Source organism: Podarcis raffonei, chromosome 9, assembly GCF_027172205.1.
Source record: "Podarcis raffonei isolate rPodRaf1 chromosome 9, rPodRaf1.pri, whole genome shotgun sequence".
Classification (NCBI taxonomy): Eukaryota; Metazoa; Chordata; class Lepidosauria; order Squamata; family Lacertidae; genus Podarcis; species Podarcis raffonei.
Genome location: NC_070610.1, coordinates 67,763,904 through 67,781,455, shown reverse-complemented (window position 1 = coordinate 67,781,455; position 17,552 = coordinate 67,763,904). Strand labels below are relative to the sequence as shown.

At 42.2% G+C, this 17,552-nt stretch overlaps 1 long non-coding RNA gene across 4 annotated transcripts; it reads left to right on the top strand.

Annotated features, from left to right (window-relative positions):
* The first annotated feature begins 2,786 nt into the window (after positions 1-2,786).
* Positions 2,787-16,691, top strand: LOC128421447 (uncharacterized). 4 transcript variants are annotated; one of them, XR_008332317.1, is made up of 5 exons: positions 2,787-2,805; positions 7,971-8,038; positions 9,120-9,228; positions 14,599-14,757; positions 16,480-16,691. It is a non-coding gene; the product is annotated as an uncharacterized LOC128421447 (long non-coding RNA). The 4 variants fall into 4 exon arrangements; XR_008332315.1 differs by lacking the exon at positions 2,787-2,805 and adding an exon at positions 3,269-3,328; XR_008332314.1 differs by lacking the exon at positions 2,787-2,805 and adding an exon at positions 3,277-3,382.
* The last annotated feature ends 861 nt before the right edge of the window (positions 16,692-17,552 follow it).

The following is a 17,552-nucleotide window of genomic DNA, read 5'->3' as shown; positions in this document are numbered from 1 at the left end:
AATTGAGCTCCTCTGGCACAAATCCTCAGTTTTGCTTCTCTACTCTTCTTTACACACCCACAGTTCGCGTATATTTCCTCCCATCAGGAGTACAGGCTCTGGTTTTTAATAATAACATCAAATATATAACCCAATAACCAGTGCTTTTTTCCTAGAAAATTAGGTGCCGGGAGATGGGACCCTGAGGTTTGTCCATGTCGTTGTGATATAGGTGTGGCTGTGTGAGAGAAAGAACCTAAAAATAAATGTCTTCTTGTGATAACTGGATAAATTAGCACCTTGCAGTTTCATTATGCTCCGTTCCTTTGGCAGCAGGAATTAATTCCGGATTACCTGGGGAGGTGTTATTGTTTATGCAGTCTGGGAAGGTTTGAAAACTCACTCAAATTGCCGAAGCCTGCCATTTCCAAGGCATATCACACACCATTCTTAAATGGAAGGCACTCTGCAAAGGGCTAGTTATTGGTAGCATATATTATGCCCTGTCCCTGAAAAGTATAGCAGGATCACCTGGATGTCAGAAAGAGGATGCTCTGGAATTAGAGATGGGAAAGAAATTTGATTCTATCCTTCACAATTTGCACTTCTCTGAATTTTGCAATGCTGTTCCCCAGCCAAGAGATTTGCACAAAGGTACACTTGCTGGGGTGAAATGTGTGTATAAAAATGCATGTGAGAGTGGAAATAACACTAAAAATGCGTTGTATTAGGGGAAATCACTTGAAAAAATATGCACGCCAGGCATACAAAAATGTGTATCTTAGGAAAAATCGACAATAGAATGCTGATGAATTTTTGTGAGGATTTTAAACATACGCACACACTGCAAACCGATGTGGAAATATGGGGAACTAAGAGGAAGACTAGAAAAATGAGAAACTGAAAAAGATAGATTCACCCAACCCAACCCAACCTAGAATACAACTCTTGGTTGCGCATGTTGACTTGGTGCAGTAGACAGAGCAGTGGGGATGAAACTGAAGTGAGCACTCCTTAGACTAACTTGGAAATGGATGACGAGAAGGGTTAGAGGAGTATCAAACCAGAAAATATTTAGAGAATGGAAAATATTTAAGGATTATATAAGATCATATTGTACCACTCATACCATATTAACAGAACTTGAGTGATACTTGTAAACACAACAAATACCGTTTGTGGAGTGGACGGGAACAATATTAAAGAATATAAAACTGTGCGGGGAAAACGATGACAGTATAAACAGTACAATGAGAATGATTGGAAGACTCGTTTTGTCAGAAGTCTTTTTTATTTAAGTGTTTAATAAAGGCGCTGTTTCAGTTGAAATGGTAACCACATAAAAGCTTATAAAGCAAAATCTTTTCTGAAAGCAAATGCTGCCACCTGCTGGACAGCGGTGAAATGGGCATGTGAAGGTCCAGAATTTTATTAAACGGGTTGCTTCTGACAAATCTAGAAAGCATCGTAAGAACCATTATATTCCAGATAAAGTGTTAATGAACAAGGCTTAATTATCTTTCGGGACATATCTGGTCCTGTTTAGAAGGATGTCTTAATGCAAATCAGCTCTCTGGCTACTGTTAGCCCAACAATCACATATGCATAATTTTAATTATTACTATTTTGATGTCAATGTTTCTTTCCAAACAAGCCCCAAGCAGAAGCTGAGTCTTGTTCTTAGCCTACCACACATGGTTTGTTTGAATAAAAGCAAGCCATGCCTTCCCCTTTATGGCACAGGTGAGGAGCAGGATACGACCAAAGCATTTGCACTCATTAAAACATACCTTATTTTAAACTATAGTTTAACATTGCATGCAGAGGATAAGCTTTTAATGAACAGCCCAGAACCAAAAAAACAGAGGCCCAAGGAAACAGTGAGAAATTGCACCAAAACATTCAGAGAGCAAATTTTGGGGGTGCCCCTAAGCATTGGCTTCAATAGAAATAAGTATTGTTCCGCATGATATTCTCATGAAGTGTTAAATCCTGGGGACTTTAAGAATGGACACACACAAGAAGTGAAGTACAGACTCAGTTGGCATCGCTCTGTCTCAGGAGACAATGGAAAAGTGTATCTTTGGGGCTGAAGTCAAACTGTTGGAGGGTTGCAGCGCTTGCTGTGGCTGTAGAAACCGATGTGGGAGAGGTATGTTTGCTTGCCTGCCCTGTGGAACGCCCTCCCATCAGATGTCAAGGAAATAAACAACAATCTGACTTTTAGAAGACATCTGAAGGCAGCCCTGTTTAGGGAAGATTTTGGTGTTTTATCGGGTTTTTAATATTCTGTTGGGAGCCGCCCAGGGTGGCTGGGGAAACCCAGCCAGATGGGCAGGATATAAATAAGTTGTGGTTGTTGGAGCTGGGGCAGATGAAGGCATCCATTTGTGCTGCTGCAGATGCACCAGAGCGTTCCTTCTCTCTGTGAATTAAAGGGGAAAGAAATATACATAAAATTTACAGGTGCTAATTTTTGGATCCAGATGAAAATTTAGAAACAATCGAAACAATAATTTCAAATACAGTGGTACCTCGGGTTACATATGCTTCAGGTTACAGGCGCTTCAGGTTACAGACTCCGCTAACCCAGAAATAGTACCTCAGGTGAAGAACTTTGCTTCAGGGTGAGAACAGAAAACACGCGGCGGCAGCAGGAGGCCCCATTAGCTAAAGTGGTACCTCAGGTTAAGAACAGTTTCAGGTTAAGAACAGACCTCCAGAAGGAATTAAGTTCTTAACCTGAGGTACCACTGTAGAAATAGAAGACATCCCAGCAGAGAGGGGAGGGTGGTGACAAAGGTGTTTTCGCTGTCTGCTGCCCAGGTGCTCACTGATTGGACAAAAAGTCCTGAATTTCAGGGGGTTGGACTAGATGACCCTGGCGTCCCTTCCAAGGTTGTGATTCTGATTCTATGATTTCACAACTTCCAAGGCCACTCATGCTCTCCAGACTTGGACTGGACAGCCCTCCAAAGAGAGAATTTTTTCAAATGGGGGGCTGTGCTGCTGACAGCCCATCAAACAGAGGACCATCTTCTGCAAAGCAGGACAAGTTGCCTGCCCACCCCCATAAATACGAATTCATAATTTTTTTCCCTCTTTTGTATTGGGTCTATTACATTGTCAGCCTGCAGGCAAAGACTTCCTTGGCTTTTAATTAATCTCTTTACGATGCTTAGGGGGAAGAAATAGCTGCTTTGTAAGCGAGTGACAACAACAATACTAATAGATGCTCATGGTCCTTTTGGGATGTTGGTGAAAAGCTTCTTGTGATTGACAGGAGCATTCTGAGGCAGTTAAGAGGCAGTTAGGAGAGGCAGTTAGAGGATGGGGAGTTAAGATTAGGGTGAGAGAGAAAAGGACACTGGAAGAGAGTCTTCTCAGTTGATAGTCTGGAAATGTATATTGTTTGTTTTTGTTATTAGCATGCCATGGGGATTATTGTTTAATAAGATAATGTACAGTTAAATAATACCCACAAGATTTTACCTTAATCGGATTTGCCTCTTTCACGTGTGATTGCTGAACCCCTTTAATTTTCCAGTGATTTCCTAGTACCAGGGAATACATTCCTCTTTATCCCTCCCCTCCTTTATTTCGTCCTTCCTCAGTTTATCCGCTGTGCTGGGGGCACTGCTATTCTTTCCCTCCGTAACTTTATTTACGCACTTGTTGGTTTTGTATCCTGGTCCACAGACATCCCAACAGAATTTTAATCAGAGTCATGTAGACTTGTGCGGACTTATTTCAGCGGGGTCTTTGCAGGTTGCCAAATTCCAAAATGGGAAGGGAGGTATTACTTTTTTAAAAAGCTGAAAGCTACTACCCTAAATGTACTGTAAGGTTTTGCGTTTCCTTACCACAGAAAGGTCGTGCCAACCATCTAAGTCAAGTGCCTATAATAAATATGTTGCTTTCTAAACGATACAAACCCATACTGCTTTCTAAACCTATACATGCGCAAACAATCCCAAAGTCTCTGGGTTCATCCACTCAGTTTCTAATCCCTATGGGCCCTTTTTCCTCCAAAACACCACAACTTCCCACATCCCAGGCACATAAACACACTCTCTCTCCTCCCTTTCCTGCCCCACAATCATCTACGATCTGAGGTAATGCTGTGCCACCCGCAATCCCATTTCTTCCCCTTCCTGTGCCCACAGTAGAGCTGGAAATCATGAGCTTTGACCTTTTTCTTTATTTTAATACATTTATATCTAACCTTTTCTGCAAGGAACTCCAGGTGGCATACACATTTCCCCATTTTAGCCTCTCTTGACAACACTGTGAGGTAGGTTAGGATAAAACATAGTAGGCTTTGTAGGGTTTTGAACCCAGGTCCTAGTCAAAACTCTAACCACTACAACCACACTGGCTCTTAAACCCAGTAGAAGTACAAACTGGAGAATTGTTTGTGTCCTCCCTTGCTAGAGTTTTATGCCCAATAAGAGAGAGAATTATTTGAAGTATTCCTTTTAAAGTCTGTACAATCCAGAGGGATCCAGAAACCAGAGATATTAGATCTTTGATTTTAAATGAGATAAACACCTCATAAAGATTTTCCTTTTTTTTTTTAATCGGTCTGTGAGTGCTGCATTCAATTAGAAATGTTAGGCTTGAAAGTTGTTAAAACAGATTAAGAGCAAGCAGACAGCTTCCTCATATAAAATTGATATCCTCTTCCCAAAGTGCTGGGGTTTTTTCCAGCCTAATAGGGCACATGAGGCACAATGCTATCAAAATCAAACACTTAATTCTCTTCCAATTTCAGAGAGAGGGAAGCATTTACTGAACTGCACCACTGAAAACAATGGCATTTCAATGTGCTTCTTAAATGTGGCTGAATGGTGCCCATTGCATTTTTCAGAATAATAACAATTTATTATTTATATGCCACCCATCTGACTGGGTTACCCCAACCACTCTGGGCGGCTTCCAACAAATTAAAATGCAATACAACAGCAAACATTTAAAAGGGAAAGCATCATAGATGCCAGACACTGGAGAGGCCTGTCAGGAGTAAACATGGACCACTGGTATCAAATAGTATGGGGAACCAGCCTTACTAGAAAAACTAAAACTGACACAGGGACAAATAGAAGAAGATGCCTTCACCCCGGTATGGCTCCCCTTTATCACATACACAACCCAACAAGACAAGAAGAATTGGCCAACAGCATATGAATCAATATGGCTAGCGTGACCCAAAAATCCACACTCACACACTTAAACACATCTCACTACAGCCAGCCAAAGACAACCAACCACATCCTAGGCCACCCCCAACCTCTCTCCCCACCAAGGAAATATAACAAGCAAATGGAAAGGGAATCCACACAAGTGACGCGGACACAAAACCCCACACATACACTTAGTAGAATAATATTGCACGCAACACTAGTGTCTCACAACTGATGAAACTGATCCGTAGAAAACACAACTTGAAAAAAGAGACAACGCACGTATTTTTGTAAACTAAGAAAGCTTTAATAAAAATTATTTTAAAAAAAACATTTTAAAAAGAAAAGGGGCATGTCTCTGATGTTCAAAAGCAGCCTAGAGTACAAAGGTTTAGGTGGGAAATTATTTGTGTCACTGTATTAAAATATACGCCCCACTGTGGTTCTGTGATCTAAACCACAGATCTTAGGGCTAGTCGGAAGGTTGGCAGTTCGAATCCCCGCAACAGGTGAGCTCCTGTTGCTCGATCCCTGCTCCTGCCAACCTAGCAGTTCAAAAGCACGTCAAAGTGCAAGTAGATAAATAGGTTCCGCTCCGCCAGGAAAGTAAACGGCGTTTCCGTGCGCTGCTCTGGTTCGCCAGAAGCGGCTTAGTCATGCTGGCCACATGACCCGGAAGCTGTACGCCGGCTCCCTCGGCCAATAAAGCGAGATGAGCACCGCAACCCCAGAGTCGGCCACGACTGGACCTAATGGTCAGGGGTCCCTTTACCTTTACCTTTTCCCTTCCACTCTGGAACCCCCAAGATGGCTCATAGTCTAAATAAAACTACAAGTCCCATATAGTTCCATGTGGGATGACTTTTGGAAGGGCCACAAAGAAGAATAACAATTTCAAGATCTGTATGAAGGCAATATTAGGCAGCCCAAATGTCACAATGTATCTGTGAAATCTTTCGATTTTTCTCCAGAAATTTCTTCATCAGGCTAGTTTCCCCCCATCCTACCCCACTGCGGTCTTGGACCCCAACTTACATCAAAGCCGGTCAAGGAGTGATCATCCAAAATATCTGGAAACCACTAGGTTAGGGAAGGCTGGGCTCTACAGTGTCTTTCCTCCAGATCTGGCTGCTTTGCTTACCATCTCCTGATGAAGTGTTCTGGATTAGAGCAAAAAGCTTGCAGACAATTCTGTGGCTTTTCAGTTGGTCTAATAAGGGTATTGCCCCAGGATAGATTTTGGCATTTTTCTCCTGGGCCAACACTACAACTTTTGTTTCTCGTGTGCCTTAAAAGAAAAATGAGGATGATGTAAATTTTAGGCACTCTGGCAAAAAACAAACAAACCCAAAAGGCGCTGCTCATTGATGTCCCCCATGCCTCTATCAGCAGAGGCTGCCAAAGCAAGGCCTCTAGTGTTGGGTGGAAATGCACAGGGTGACTGAAATGGGAGAAGGCAAATTCTCAAACACCCAGGTACCAAGTGTGGCGATCACACAGGGTCCCCGGACGTTTCACCGTCTATTGATCCCTGTGCCACCACTTTATTTCTCGCTGCCACCACCCAGGCCCTACCTGGTACAATACTGAGTCCAGTCAGGTTTAAATTGGAACATAAACTTCTGTTTATTTATTGCAGTTTAACAAGCATGTGGTTTCATAAACAGTATTGTTCAATTACAATCGTAGGGTACCTATCCAGACCTATAATTTCCGCTACCTGCTCTCACTCACTAAACCACCTCTCAGATATTTACTTGTCTTCCTAGCTCCTAACTGTTCCTGACTCAACTTATTTCTCTACACTAACTCCACCTACCCACAGACTCTGTCCCAATTCACTCCCACTCCAACCAACCACCCAACTCCCAACAAACTCCCCCCTTCGCCCCTCCCAGAGCTCGTTTTATAGTCCCTCTGACTCCACCCCCTGGGTTCTGATTGGGTAACCTGTTTAACTATTTCACCTCCAGCACTTTCATATGTTAACGTCACACCAAGCCATTTATTTTAAGGCTTGCTAGGCACACCCAGGAGTAGTGCATTCAGTCCTGTGGGCCCAATTTTGTGGAACTCCCAAATGAGATCAGACATGCCCCCTCCCTCTGGCACCTACTTGAAGACTTTTAAAGTCATTTCCAATTTTATCGTTAGTTTTCAACTGGTTTATCTCTATTGCGTGTGTGTGTGTGTGTGCGTGTGTGTGTGTAATTTTTATTTATTTTCCATTTAATATTATGCATTCACATCATCATTATCCACGCTACTGCTCTTGCCCTTTAGAGCCTTTCGACTTCCTTCCCTCCCGCCTCATGGCTTTTGAAATTGACCTTTATATCATTGCAAGTTTTACGTTTTCCCATTCTAATTGCACTCATTACACAATGGCTCAAAATTTAAATAAATATAGAAAGACAGAAAATTTCTCATTACAAGTCGTCAAGCAACCCTGCTAGTGATGTTAATTGTTTACAATCTCTCAGATATCGTATAAATTTACTCCAATCCTTTTGGAATACTTGATGGTGCTGCTTTCGGATTTTTCCTGTCAGCTTCGCCAGTTCTGCAAAGTCCATCATCTTCATCTGCCACTCTTCTTTCGTTGGTTCCATTGCATTTGTTGAGATGATTGTAATTATGTGATATATCAATTTATGAAGTGAATAAATAAAAGCAGTACACCTTTAATCGAGTGCCGAAGGAGTCCAGAAGGCAGTGCAAATCCAATAGCAACCGGGTGATACACAAATAACGTTCACGCAGCATGTTTTTCCTAACAAGCACCAAACATTTGTCATTTGTTTTTAGGGGACCGCATCAACAGTGACTGAAGTTGTATGCAAAGGCTTGCGGAAAGCACCTGTTTGTACGGGAAGGTAAGTCGAGTGTTGCAGCATTTTTTTCTCATGAATAAACCAGGCCTAATCCAGGTTTTAAAGATTAACTGTAATAACAAATGGATTAGAGGATTACGCTAGAGATATGCTTCCCTATATACATAGAAATGTAATGTTGTCATGGTGCAATTGGCATGACTGCCAGTAGGTGGCCACACCAACACCATGACGACAGAATTGCAGGCAGGTGAAGGAGGAAGCAGCCCAGGTGGCAGGAAGATCAGGTGAACTGGTTGTTGTTGTTTTTTGTATTATTATTATTATTATTGTTGCATTTTTTAAAAATACAGAGAAAGCATGAATTAAACACTACATCCAAATATTCAAAAATAAAAATAAAAAGTAAAAATAAGAAAAGAAAGAAAAGGGGAAAGGGGGAAAAAGAAAAAGGATAAATAATAAACGAAAATGAATTAGTCAAGTACACAAAATTGTTCAAAGGATACAAACAGTAATTTGAATGCTCTATACACCAGGTTCTCAGAAAGAAATTATATTTGTAATCCTTCTTTTCTTTCTTTCTGTTCCGGAAAACTACGGTAGTTTGAATCCCTGCTATATTAGTTGCCTTCCCTCTATCTCTTTGCAGCTTCAACGCTTCACTTAAGTGACAGATATTCTGCATTCATTTACTAAAATCAGTTTTCCCCACCCCAACCCCCTTATATCTGTGAGATAAATCTAAGCACAACCAAGTATTGGTTTTGGAACCATATTTTATCAGGTAGTTTTTAAAGCAATCCCATTCCATTTTGTACCTTGTCACCTGAGTGATCTCTTATTAGTTCTGTCCTTTTGGCTAGTTCGAGGTACTCACACAACTTCAATTGCCGCTCGACAGACCAGGTGAACTGTTTAGTGGAAGTGGGAGGTGCTTCAGAGAGCGGTTGGGCAAACTACGCTCTGCAGCACTTTCTCCCATTAAACACAGCTATAGCAGAGGTTTGGCAAGCGACTCTCAGAAGCGGCTATTGAAGCCTATTGATGTCTATCTGACATTTTGATTGTGTTGATCATAGAATTCTTGAATCCCATGTTAAACTATTCAATTTCCCTCCAGATTTACAAGGCAATCAGCAGTCAAGTAACTCTTTGATATCACAAGCACTTTTTGCTCAGTGTTTTGAGAGTTGGGAACAGATTTTCAAGAGATATTAGCAAAATACATGGTAAGTAACTTTGCCAACTTCTCTCACTGTTGCAATAAAGAAAACAACTAGATGAGCAATCTATTTACTGTAAATCTAATTGTGTCAGTAAAATAACTGTTTCTGCAGCAGAAACATTCTGAGTTTGATATTTGTACAGCTTATTCAAAAAGACTAGTCACTGTAGTAAAATATTAACTAGAAGTTTCAATCATTGCTTCCTACTGCGTCATCACATTAGACAGATACCTTCCAAAGAGCAGAGGGAAACAAGCATACATTTTAAGTACTTTAACTCTTCTCCCGGATCTTCTAAAGCTACTTTAGGTAAAATAATCTTATTTTATTCACGCCTGCAAAAGTTAATTGGAATGATTTCCACAAGAGGCTACCGAGGCTTTGAATCAGCATTGTCAATGGGGTGTGAAGCTAATCTTACTATAGAGTAAAATTGTAAGGCTGTTGTCACGCTACAGTTTGCACAGTCACCAGTTAGGCGACTGCAGCAACTCCGGCATGACCACAAAACAGCAGGCAAGCAGGCAGCACAGGCGGACAACGCAAGCAGTTTAAAGGGGGGTGGGCAGTGCTTCAGAGAGTAGTTTCCCAAGCCCCTTTAAAAGGTTTGGGGTGAGCTGGGAGGGAATAGGGTGGGTGGGTGGGTTGTGCAGGGAGCGGGTTGGGTCAACTGTTATGGGAGGCAAGAGGGAGTCCGTGAGCTGAGCAAGCAGGGGCAGCAGCCCCATGTGTTTTCAGAAAACCTTGGTGGTTTATTTACCGTATTTTTCGCTCTATAAGATGCACCAGACCACAAGACGCACCTAGTTTTTGTAGGAGGAAAACAAGAAAAAAAATATTCTGAATCTCAGAAGCCAGAACAGCAAGAGGGATCGCTGCGCAGTGAAAGCAGCGATCCCTCTTACTGTTCTGGCTTCTGAGATAGCTGCGCAGCCTGCATTCGCTCCATAAGACGCACACACATTTCCCCTTACTTTTTAGGAGGGAAAAAGTGAATCTTATAGAGCAAAAAATACGATATTTCATAAAATGGACACACCGCCTGATTCTAAAAACAAAAAATCAAAATGGTTTACAAAAGAAGGTAAAGCAGTAAAATTATAAATGAGAAAAATAAACAACAATAACGGTGTATGTAAGGTCAAATTGGATTCTGTTCTATCATTATTTACTATTAATTATTAAAGAATTAATATTGTATTAATATTGTATTAACACACACATTACTTTCATGTAGGGAGAAATGGGCTCCTGCGCCATTACTATGGAGATAGAAAAGGGTGATTTCAGCAGAGGTAGCCTTTATGGCATAGCTTCCCAGATATGTGAAAGAGCAGGAGAGGTCCAACACCTTTAATTGCTGTGTAGGATATCGAAGGGACTCAGGTGGCATTGTGGGTTAAACCACAGAGCCTAGGACTTGCCGATCAGAAGGGTGGTGGTTCGAATCCCCGCGACGGGGTGAGCTCCCGTTGCTCGGTCCCTGCTCCTGCCAACCTAGCAGTTCGAAAGCACGTCAAAGTGCAAGTAGATAAATAGGTACCGCTCCGGCGGGAAGGTAAACGGCGTTTCTGTGCGCTGCTCTAGTTCGCCAGAAGCAGCTTAGTCATGCTGGCCACATGACCCGGAAGCTGTACGCCGGCTCCCTCGGCCAATAAAGTGAGATGAGCGGCGCAACCCCAGAGCCGGCCACGACTGGACCTAATGGTCAGGGGTCCCTTTACATTTAGGATATCGAAATTCAGTCTTTCCACACTTGGTAAAGCTATAGGGGCCCCCACTTTGACATATCTGTTATTCCCTGAATGCTAATTCATTTTGGTTTGTACTATGCTGTATGGTTACATCGAGTTTCCTGTAAATATGTATCAGATAAAGAATGGGAATCCATTGTTGTTGAAGTTCTGCGAATGGTGGGGGAATTGCATAGCTATTCTTACACGTGAAGTCTTAAATTGCCATGTTTCAAGAATAACAGTTCATCAGTCACTAACTGGCACTGAAAGGAATTGCTGAAATTAGAACCAGATGCTTATAGACGGGCAAATAAGCCCTTCTCATGTCCTACTGCTACCTGTTCTCTGTGAGTTCTATTAAAGATTAGGAAACTAGATTTGACTGAAACTGAGTGTTTTGCTGCATTGGAATAATTTTTTTAAAAAGACTGTCAGTGCATTGGAAGCAGGAAACAGGCTACAAAGGCAGCTGGACCTTTGGATCATAAGGGAGTCAAAGGTTTGCCAAAGAAGAAAAAGGAAATTGTTATGTACTGAAGTTCTCACCCTGGCCCAGCAGGGGGATACTGGAGATAGTTCAGGTCCACATATGCAAATAAGGGATCGAAAGTGACGTTCAGTGATTGGATAGTTACAGAAAATGGTTACTGTTGCGTTCTAGTGGAGCTCTATATAAGGCTGACTGAACCCTTCAGTTCTGTTCTGTTCTGTTCTGGCCTGTGAATAAACAAGAGCTGTTTGAAGAATCGCTGTGTCGTCTGATATGTTCACCCACAACTTAACAGAAATTGCAGAGAAGCTGGCAGAATGCTTTGTATGTCTCTTCGCTGTGGAAGATGCAAGACAGTTCTTTGTGCGCCCAAATGAGGGGATTGGTAAAAGGGAAGTTGAAAGGGAAGTCGGTAAGGCTTGGGAGTTCCTAAAAATCACAATACAGTGGTACCTCGGGTTAAGAACTTAATTCGTTCTGGAGGTCCGTTCTTAACCTGAAACTGTTCTTAACCTGAAGCACCCCTTTGCTAATGGGGCCTCCTGCTGCCGCCGTGCCACTGCCACACGATTTCTGTTCTCATCCTGAAGCAAAGTTCTTAACCTGAGGTACTATTTCTGGGTTAGTGGAGTCTGTAACCTGAAGCGTCTGTAACCCAAGGTACCACTGTAGTAGAAACTCAGCTGAAATGTGCTCCTTGCATTTCTTTATTTGCACCATCTCTGCTTTCTTTGGTCAATGTTTGTTCTCACTGGGGATAAGTGACCATTTTCTGAAGAACTGCTCCTTGTCTCCAGTAAGCTTCCTTGATTCTGCTCATTAACCACGCTGGCATCCTCTTGGTTGTTGCACTCAGGTCCTGCTTGTGAGTAGCCTCCAAGCATTTGGTTGGTTGCTGCAAAAAGAGGATGCTGAACTAGATGGACCACCAGTCCCTTAGCACTTTTTTTGGTGTTATTGCGCCTCCTTAGAGCATTCCTAAGATCCAACAAGGGACAGCAATACGAATGCAAAAAAAGCAAATGTTAGAAGCCTTTGCAAAAGTGCAAACATGACACTAATCTCTGCAGTCTTTTAGACATTCTGAAATCTGCATTATCTTCGCAGAGAGCTGAAGGAAATAATATTAGTAACCCTTTATAATAGTGAATTTTGTGATACTTGGCAGTACAAACAGATAATTACTTCTATGCACTTTAATGGTAGATAAGTGGGATGGGTGAGGAGAGACTTAGGAATTTTCATGCATCTCAGTGTTGTTTAATCATTTATTTGTTTCGTGAAGGTAAATTGCCCTAACCTCATGGGAATGTTTTTTGTTTTGCTATTAATTCGTAGAAGTGCTCGGGTGACCTCTAGTGGCCATGTGATAACATTGCGGAGAAAGCACACAATTATAAAATATAACTTGAATACAGTGGTACCTCGGGATGCGAACGGGATCCGTTCCGGAGCCCCGTTCGCATCCCGAACGGAATGCAAGACGTGACAGTGCGTCTGCACGTGCGCGGGTCGTGTTGCGCCGCTTCCTCGTGTGTACATGACATCATTTTGAGCCTCTGCACATACGCGAGCAGCGGAACCCGGAAGTAATGCGCTCCTGCCACCCTGAACATTCCCCCAGTTTTAGGGGGAGGGGGCATCTGTTGGCAGGATTCCCTTCCCCAATGAGTACAGCCAATATCCCTCCCTCCTCACTTCACAATACAGCAGGCAGTGCCGGATACTGGGACGCTATCTACTGAAAACTAGGAGAGGGAAGACCGAAAGGTTGTAAAAGACAGCACATCCAAAGGAAAGTAGATGTTAAGAGGCACCCACTACCCTAGATCTGTTTAATTAAATTAGATTATAGTTTAGCACCTAGAGGAAAGGCTGTGGGGTATACCATTAGAGGCTATGAAAGGTTTATTAACAAAGACGTTGAAGACTGGCTTTGTCTTCTAGTACAAGCTGCACCATCTGCTTTTCAAATACAAACCGATTTCAAAAAGTTCCCCGTGCGAATGCAGTTATGCTCCTTGTGTATCTGACATCTAAATTGCAGTTTCCACCATTATGCTGAAGACGCACCTCTTTGCTCTTGCTTTCGGTTGAGACATGTGTCAAGGCCCACTTTATTTTTCTAACAGTTTTGCCTGATCTCAAAAGTGTTGTTATCTTGTAGCTCACCCTAAGCGGGTAAGACACCCGATAAAAAAATTGTGTGTGGTTTAATTGGATTTGAGCTACTGAAATTCTCCATCAACTCAGTTAAAATTCTTTGATAGAAGACTGGGGGGACGGGACACAGATGGTAATATTCAGCCACGTTCCATTAACGCAGGTTCAATTTCTGTAATGCAACTTCCACATCCTTGCCCCCCAAAATCTGCTCCAGAGCGTTGGAGAATGCTGCATAGATTTAAGGGGGATGTAGGGGGATGAATGAGAAACAAAGTTTTGTTGCACGGCCATAAGTGCTTCAGCCAATAGAACTTTGGTAGATGTACCACCATCTTAAATTTGATGCTTGCCCTTTAGAATTTACACCCACCCACCCTGAGCTTTTATGTTGATTTAATATTGGCTCTCAATCTGCTTTCATACCATTTGGGGTTAAAAAGGTCCAATTACTTGTCCAAACTAAAAGTTAAATGAGTTAACGGGTGGTTCATGGTTGGTTTTGATTTCTTATCTTGCAGGTTGTTGCATTTAACATGTTTATACTACTTTTCCTGTTGGCTTTATATGGCAAGAGAGTTGTGCTGGATTTTTAATACCGCTTTGGAAATTTGGAAATAAAATACTAAAAGGCATCATTACACAGCATTGATAAATGCTTAGTAAACAAATGCATTTTAAACCTTATTTCTCATTTTAATATTGGATTTTACTGTTCTATTTTTTACTCTACCTGTAGCTTTTTGTATTTTGAGCTGTGAGCTGCTGTGAATTTAGGACTGAAAATTAGGATAGAAATCTTTTGAATAAAACCTAGAGACTTGGTGGAAACAAGGAAATAATTCAGTACTGAATTAGGTTTTCAAATAACTTATAATTGGCTGACTGACTTGTTTTTCAGGAAACATTGCTATACAAAACCATGGCTAGCATTATTATTCGTATTTAGTGTAATAAGTGAAATGAAAACTTTATCCTGGGCAGATGGCGTTTGATCAGAAACACGGTGATGCTGCAATTTCTACACTTCAAGTTCAAGTGGATGATGTGAAAAATGTCATGAGTCAGAATATTGAAAAAGTTTTGGACAGAGAGGAACGGCTGAGCGAGCTGGCTGATCGAAGCGATGATCTCCAAACAGCGGTGATTCTACATTCATTTACTTTGTGCAGAATATTTATCAGTAGAATGGCTTTAAGCTGACTCTTTGAGGATTGGCATCAGGATCTGAGGGTTGTATCGTATTAACTCCATCACGCAGCCTTTCTCAACCTTGGGTCCCCAATGTTTTTGGCCTACAACTCCCATCATCCCTGACCACTGGTCCTGTGAGCTAGGGATCATGGGAGTTGTAGGCCAAAAACATCTGGGGACCCAAGGTTGAGAACCACTGAAAGGATGTACGATTCTGCAAATGTACCATATTTTTTGCTCCATAACACTCACTTTTTCCTCCTAGAAAGTAAGGGGAAATGTCTGTGCGTGTTATGGAGCGAATGCCTACGGATGGCGGGGGGATCTGCTGCAGTTGTGAGCAGAGGATACATGGTTCCCCTTCCTTCCCTCCTCCGCGGCTCGCTTTGAAACAGCAAAGCGGGAGAAGAGCCGCTGAATGGGGAGAGAGGGACAGAGAGCCTGCTTGCTTTAAAGGAGCAAAGCGGGAGAGGAGCCTTCTCCTCTTATACCCCTCGTCTGCATTAATAGCATCCTTTTCCACCCACCCCACGCATGTTCCTTCTCCCCTTAAACCCCTTCTCCTGCATTATTAGCAGCATCCTTCTCCACACATCCCATGCGTATTCCTTGTCCCTTGAGTGCTTTTCCTTCCCTCACCACTTAAAACATGGTTACAAAACACGGATCCACATGGATCCTCAGGATTTTTGCACTGGATCACCCCAAATTCACCATCAGATCACATAGCATGTCCATGGCTACAGCTTGCACCAAAAAAATCATGCACCGTTGCCTGGGGCCGCAGTGGTGCAAAAACATGGTTACAAAGCATGGATCCACATGGATCCTCAGGATTTTTACATTGGGCTACCCCAAACTCACTGTCAGATCACATGTTTGTGGCCACAGCATGAACCACAAAAATCATACATCTACTGTTTCGTTTAGAATATTTTTTTTCTTGTTTTCCTCCTCTAAAAACTATGTGCGTGTTATGGTCAAGTGCGTGTTATAGAGCGAAAAATACGGTAGCTTCCTTCCCATCTCTCCTTGCACACTCTTATGGGGGTAACACCCGTAAGATTTAGGGGCACAGGGAGGGGTATGCTCCATTGCACAAGTGTAAATCCTTGGACTGATGGAACAAGTTTGTTGGATCCACAGGGAAGCCACGTGGTCCATTTGCTAGCAATGCAGCAAGTTGCTTACTTTGGGGGCTCACCACAAATTACTCCTCCAACACAAGTCGTTAGTGATCAGGGCCTTTGAAGAAACTGTTTTAAGTGTTTAATTATCAATTCATGCTAATCAAGCAGCTTCAACGACAGTGAATTCCAAGAGGAGAAATATTCTAGGCTCATTTTGCACTTCTCTCTCCCACCAGCTCTCAAAATACTCAGGCAGCCTGATGGGAAAAAGCTAACAGCATTATCGTAATCGTGCTTACTCATAAATCCTATTTAATTCAACAGGGCTTATTCACTTAAATAGGGTTCAGATTACAGCTTAAGTGTGTTAACACACAATTCTTTGAATTGCATCCGTTTGAAAAACAATGCAAGCTAAGACTTCGATTACCAACTGTTGGGGTAATTTGTAAGTTACACAAAGCTACTTCCACATTTCTAAAGCAGCCGTTTGGTGTGTTGCCCTGCTTATTGACTTGTGCCTTTCTCCATTTGCTTTCAGGCTCACGGTTTCCAAAAGACGTCTACAAAGATTTCAAGGAAGATGTGGTGGAAAAACACTAAAATGATCATAATTATTGTTAGCGTTGTCCTCGTCATAGTAGTGTTTATCATCCTTTTAGCCACAGGCACCATTCCAACATAAGGATCCTTTTAAGCAGTTTCAAACAATGCACGGGCATTCTATAAAGAGTTCTAGATTGAAAGGCACAAGTATTTTTGTTTAAGTCTTCTATCTAAAAATAAGTACAGTTAACAGCTACAAATTTCTTTTACACACTAGCGCTTGCCATTGGGCTGGCAAGCAAGCAGGGATGGGAAACCTGTAGCCCTCCAGGTTCCTGGATTACAAACCACATTATCCACAACCCTTTGCCAGGCTGGCTGGGGCTGCCAGGAATTGGGAGTCCAACAAGGTCTGGAGGATCACGGATTTCCCAGCCCTGCAATAAAGGAATGAGCTAACTCCCCATTTTAAATATTTTGCATCATAAAAAGTGACAAGGCAATAGATATACCCATTAAGACAAAACCCTGAACAAAATTCTCAATGGTGCAGGAAATACTATTTCTAAGCCAACTTGTTGCATCGACTTCCTGTTCTGCACCCTTATATGCTTAAGGCCCACATTCTACCAACACTGGTGTTTAAGGGTTAAATCATCATCATCATCTGATACCAAGTAGGCAAAGTTCTTTATTAAAGGGGGAAAGTCGTGCTATAGGCAAGAGCAGGCTTGAGAACTCTAGACTACAATGTCCTGCCCAAAGGTTTTTTGCTTATTCTTACACTACATGATTCTTCACTGCAGTTCAGTTTCATGTTTATTAAGCGACAGCCTGATAAAGAAATTGAGCCCTAGTGCAGGTGTGTCTACTCATTCCTATAACTGGAGCCTCTCTAGCTGAAAAACTATTAGTGGCTGAACTTCAGTCAACAGCTATATGTTCAGACATGTATGACTGCAATGTACGGAGCCCCAGCATTTTATATGTAAGAATTTTGGGAAAGAGGAGTGAGAAAGATGCTGGGGTTTGCTGCCAGCCACTGGCGACAGCAGGTAGACGGACCCT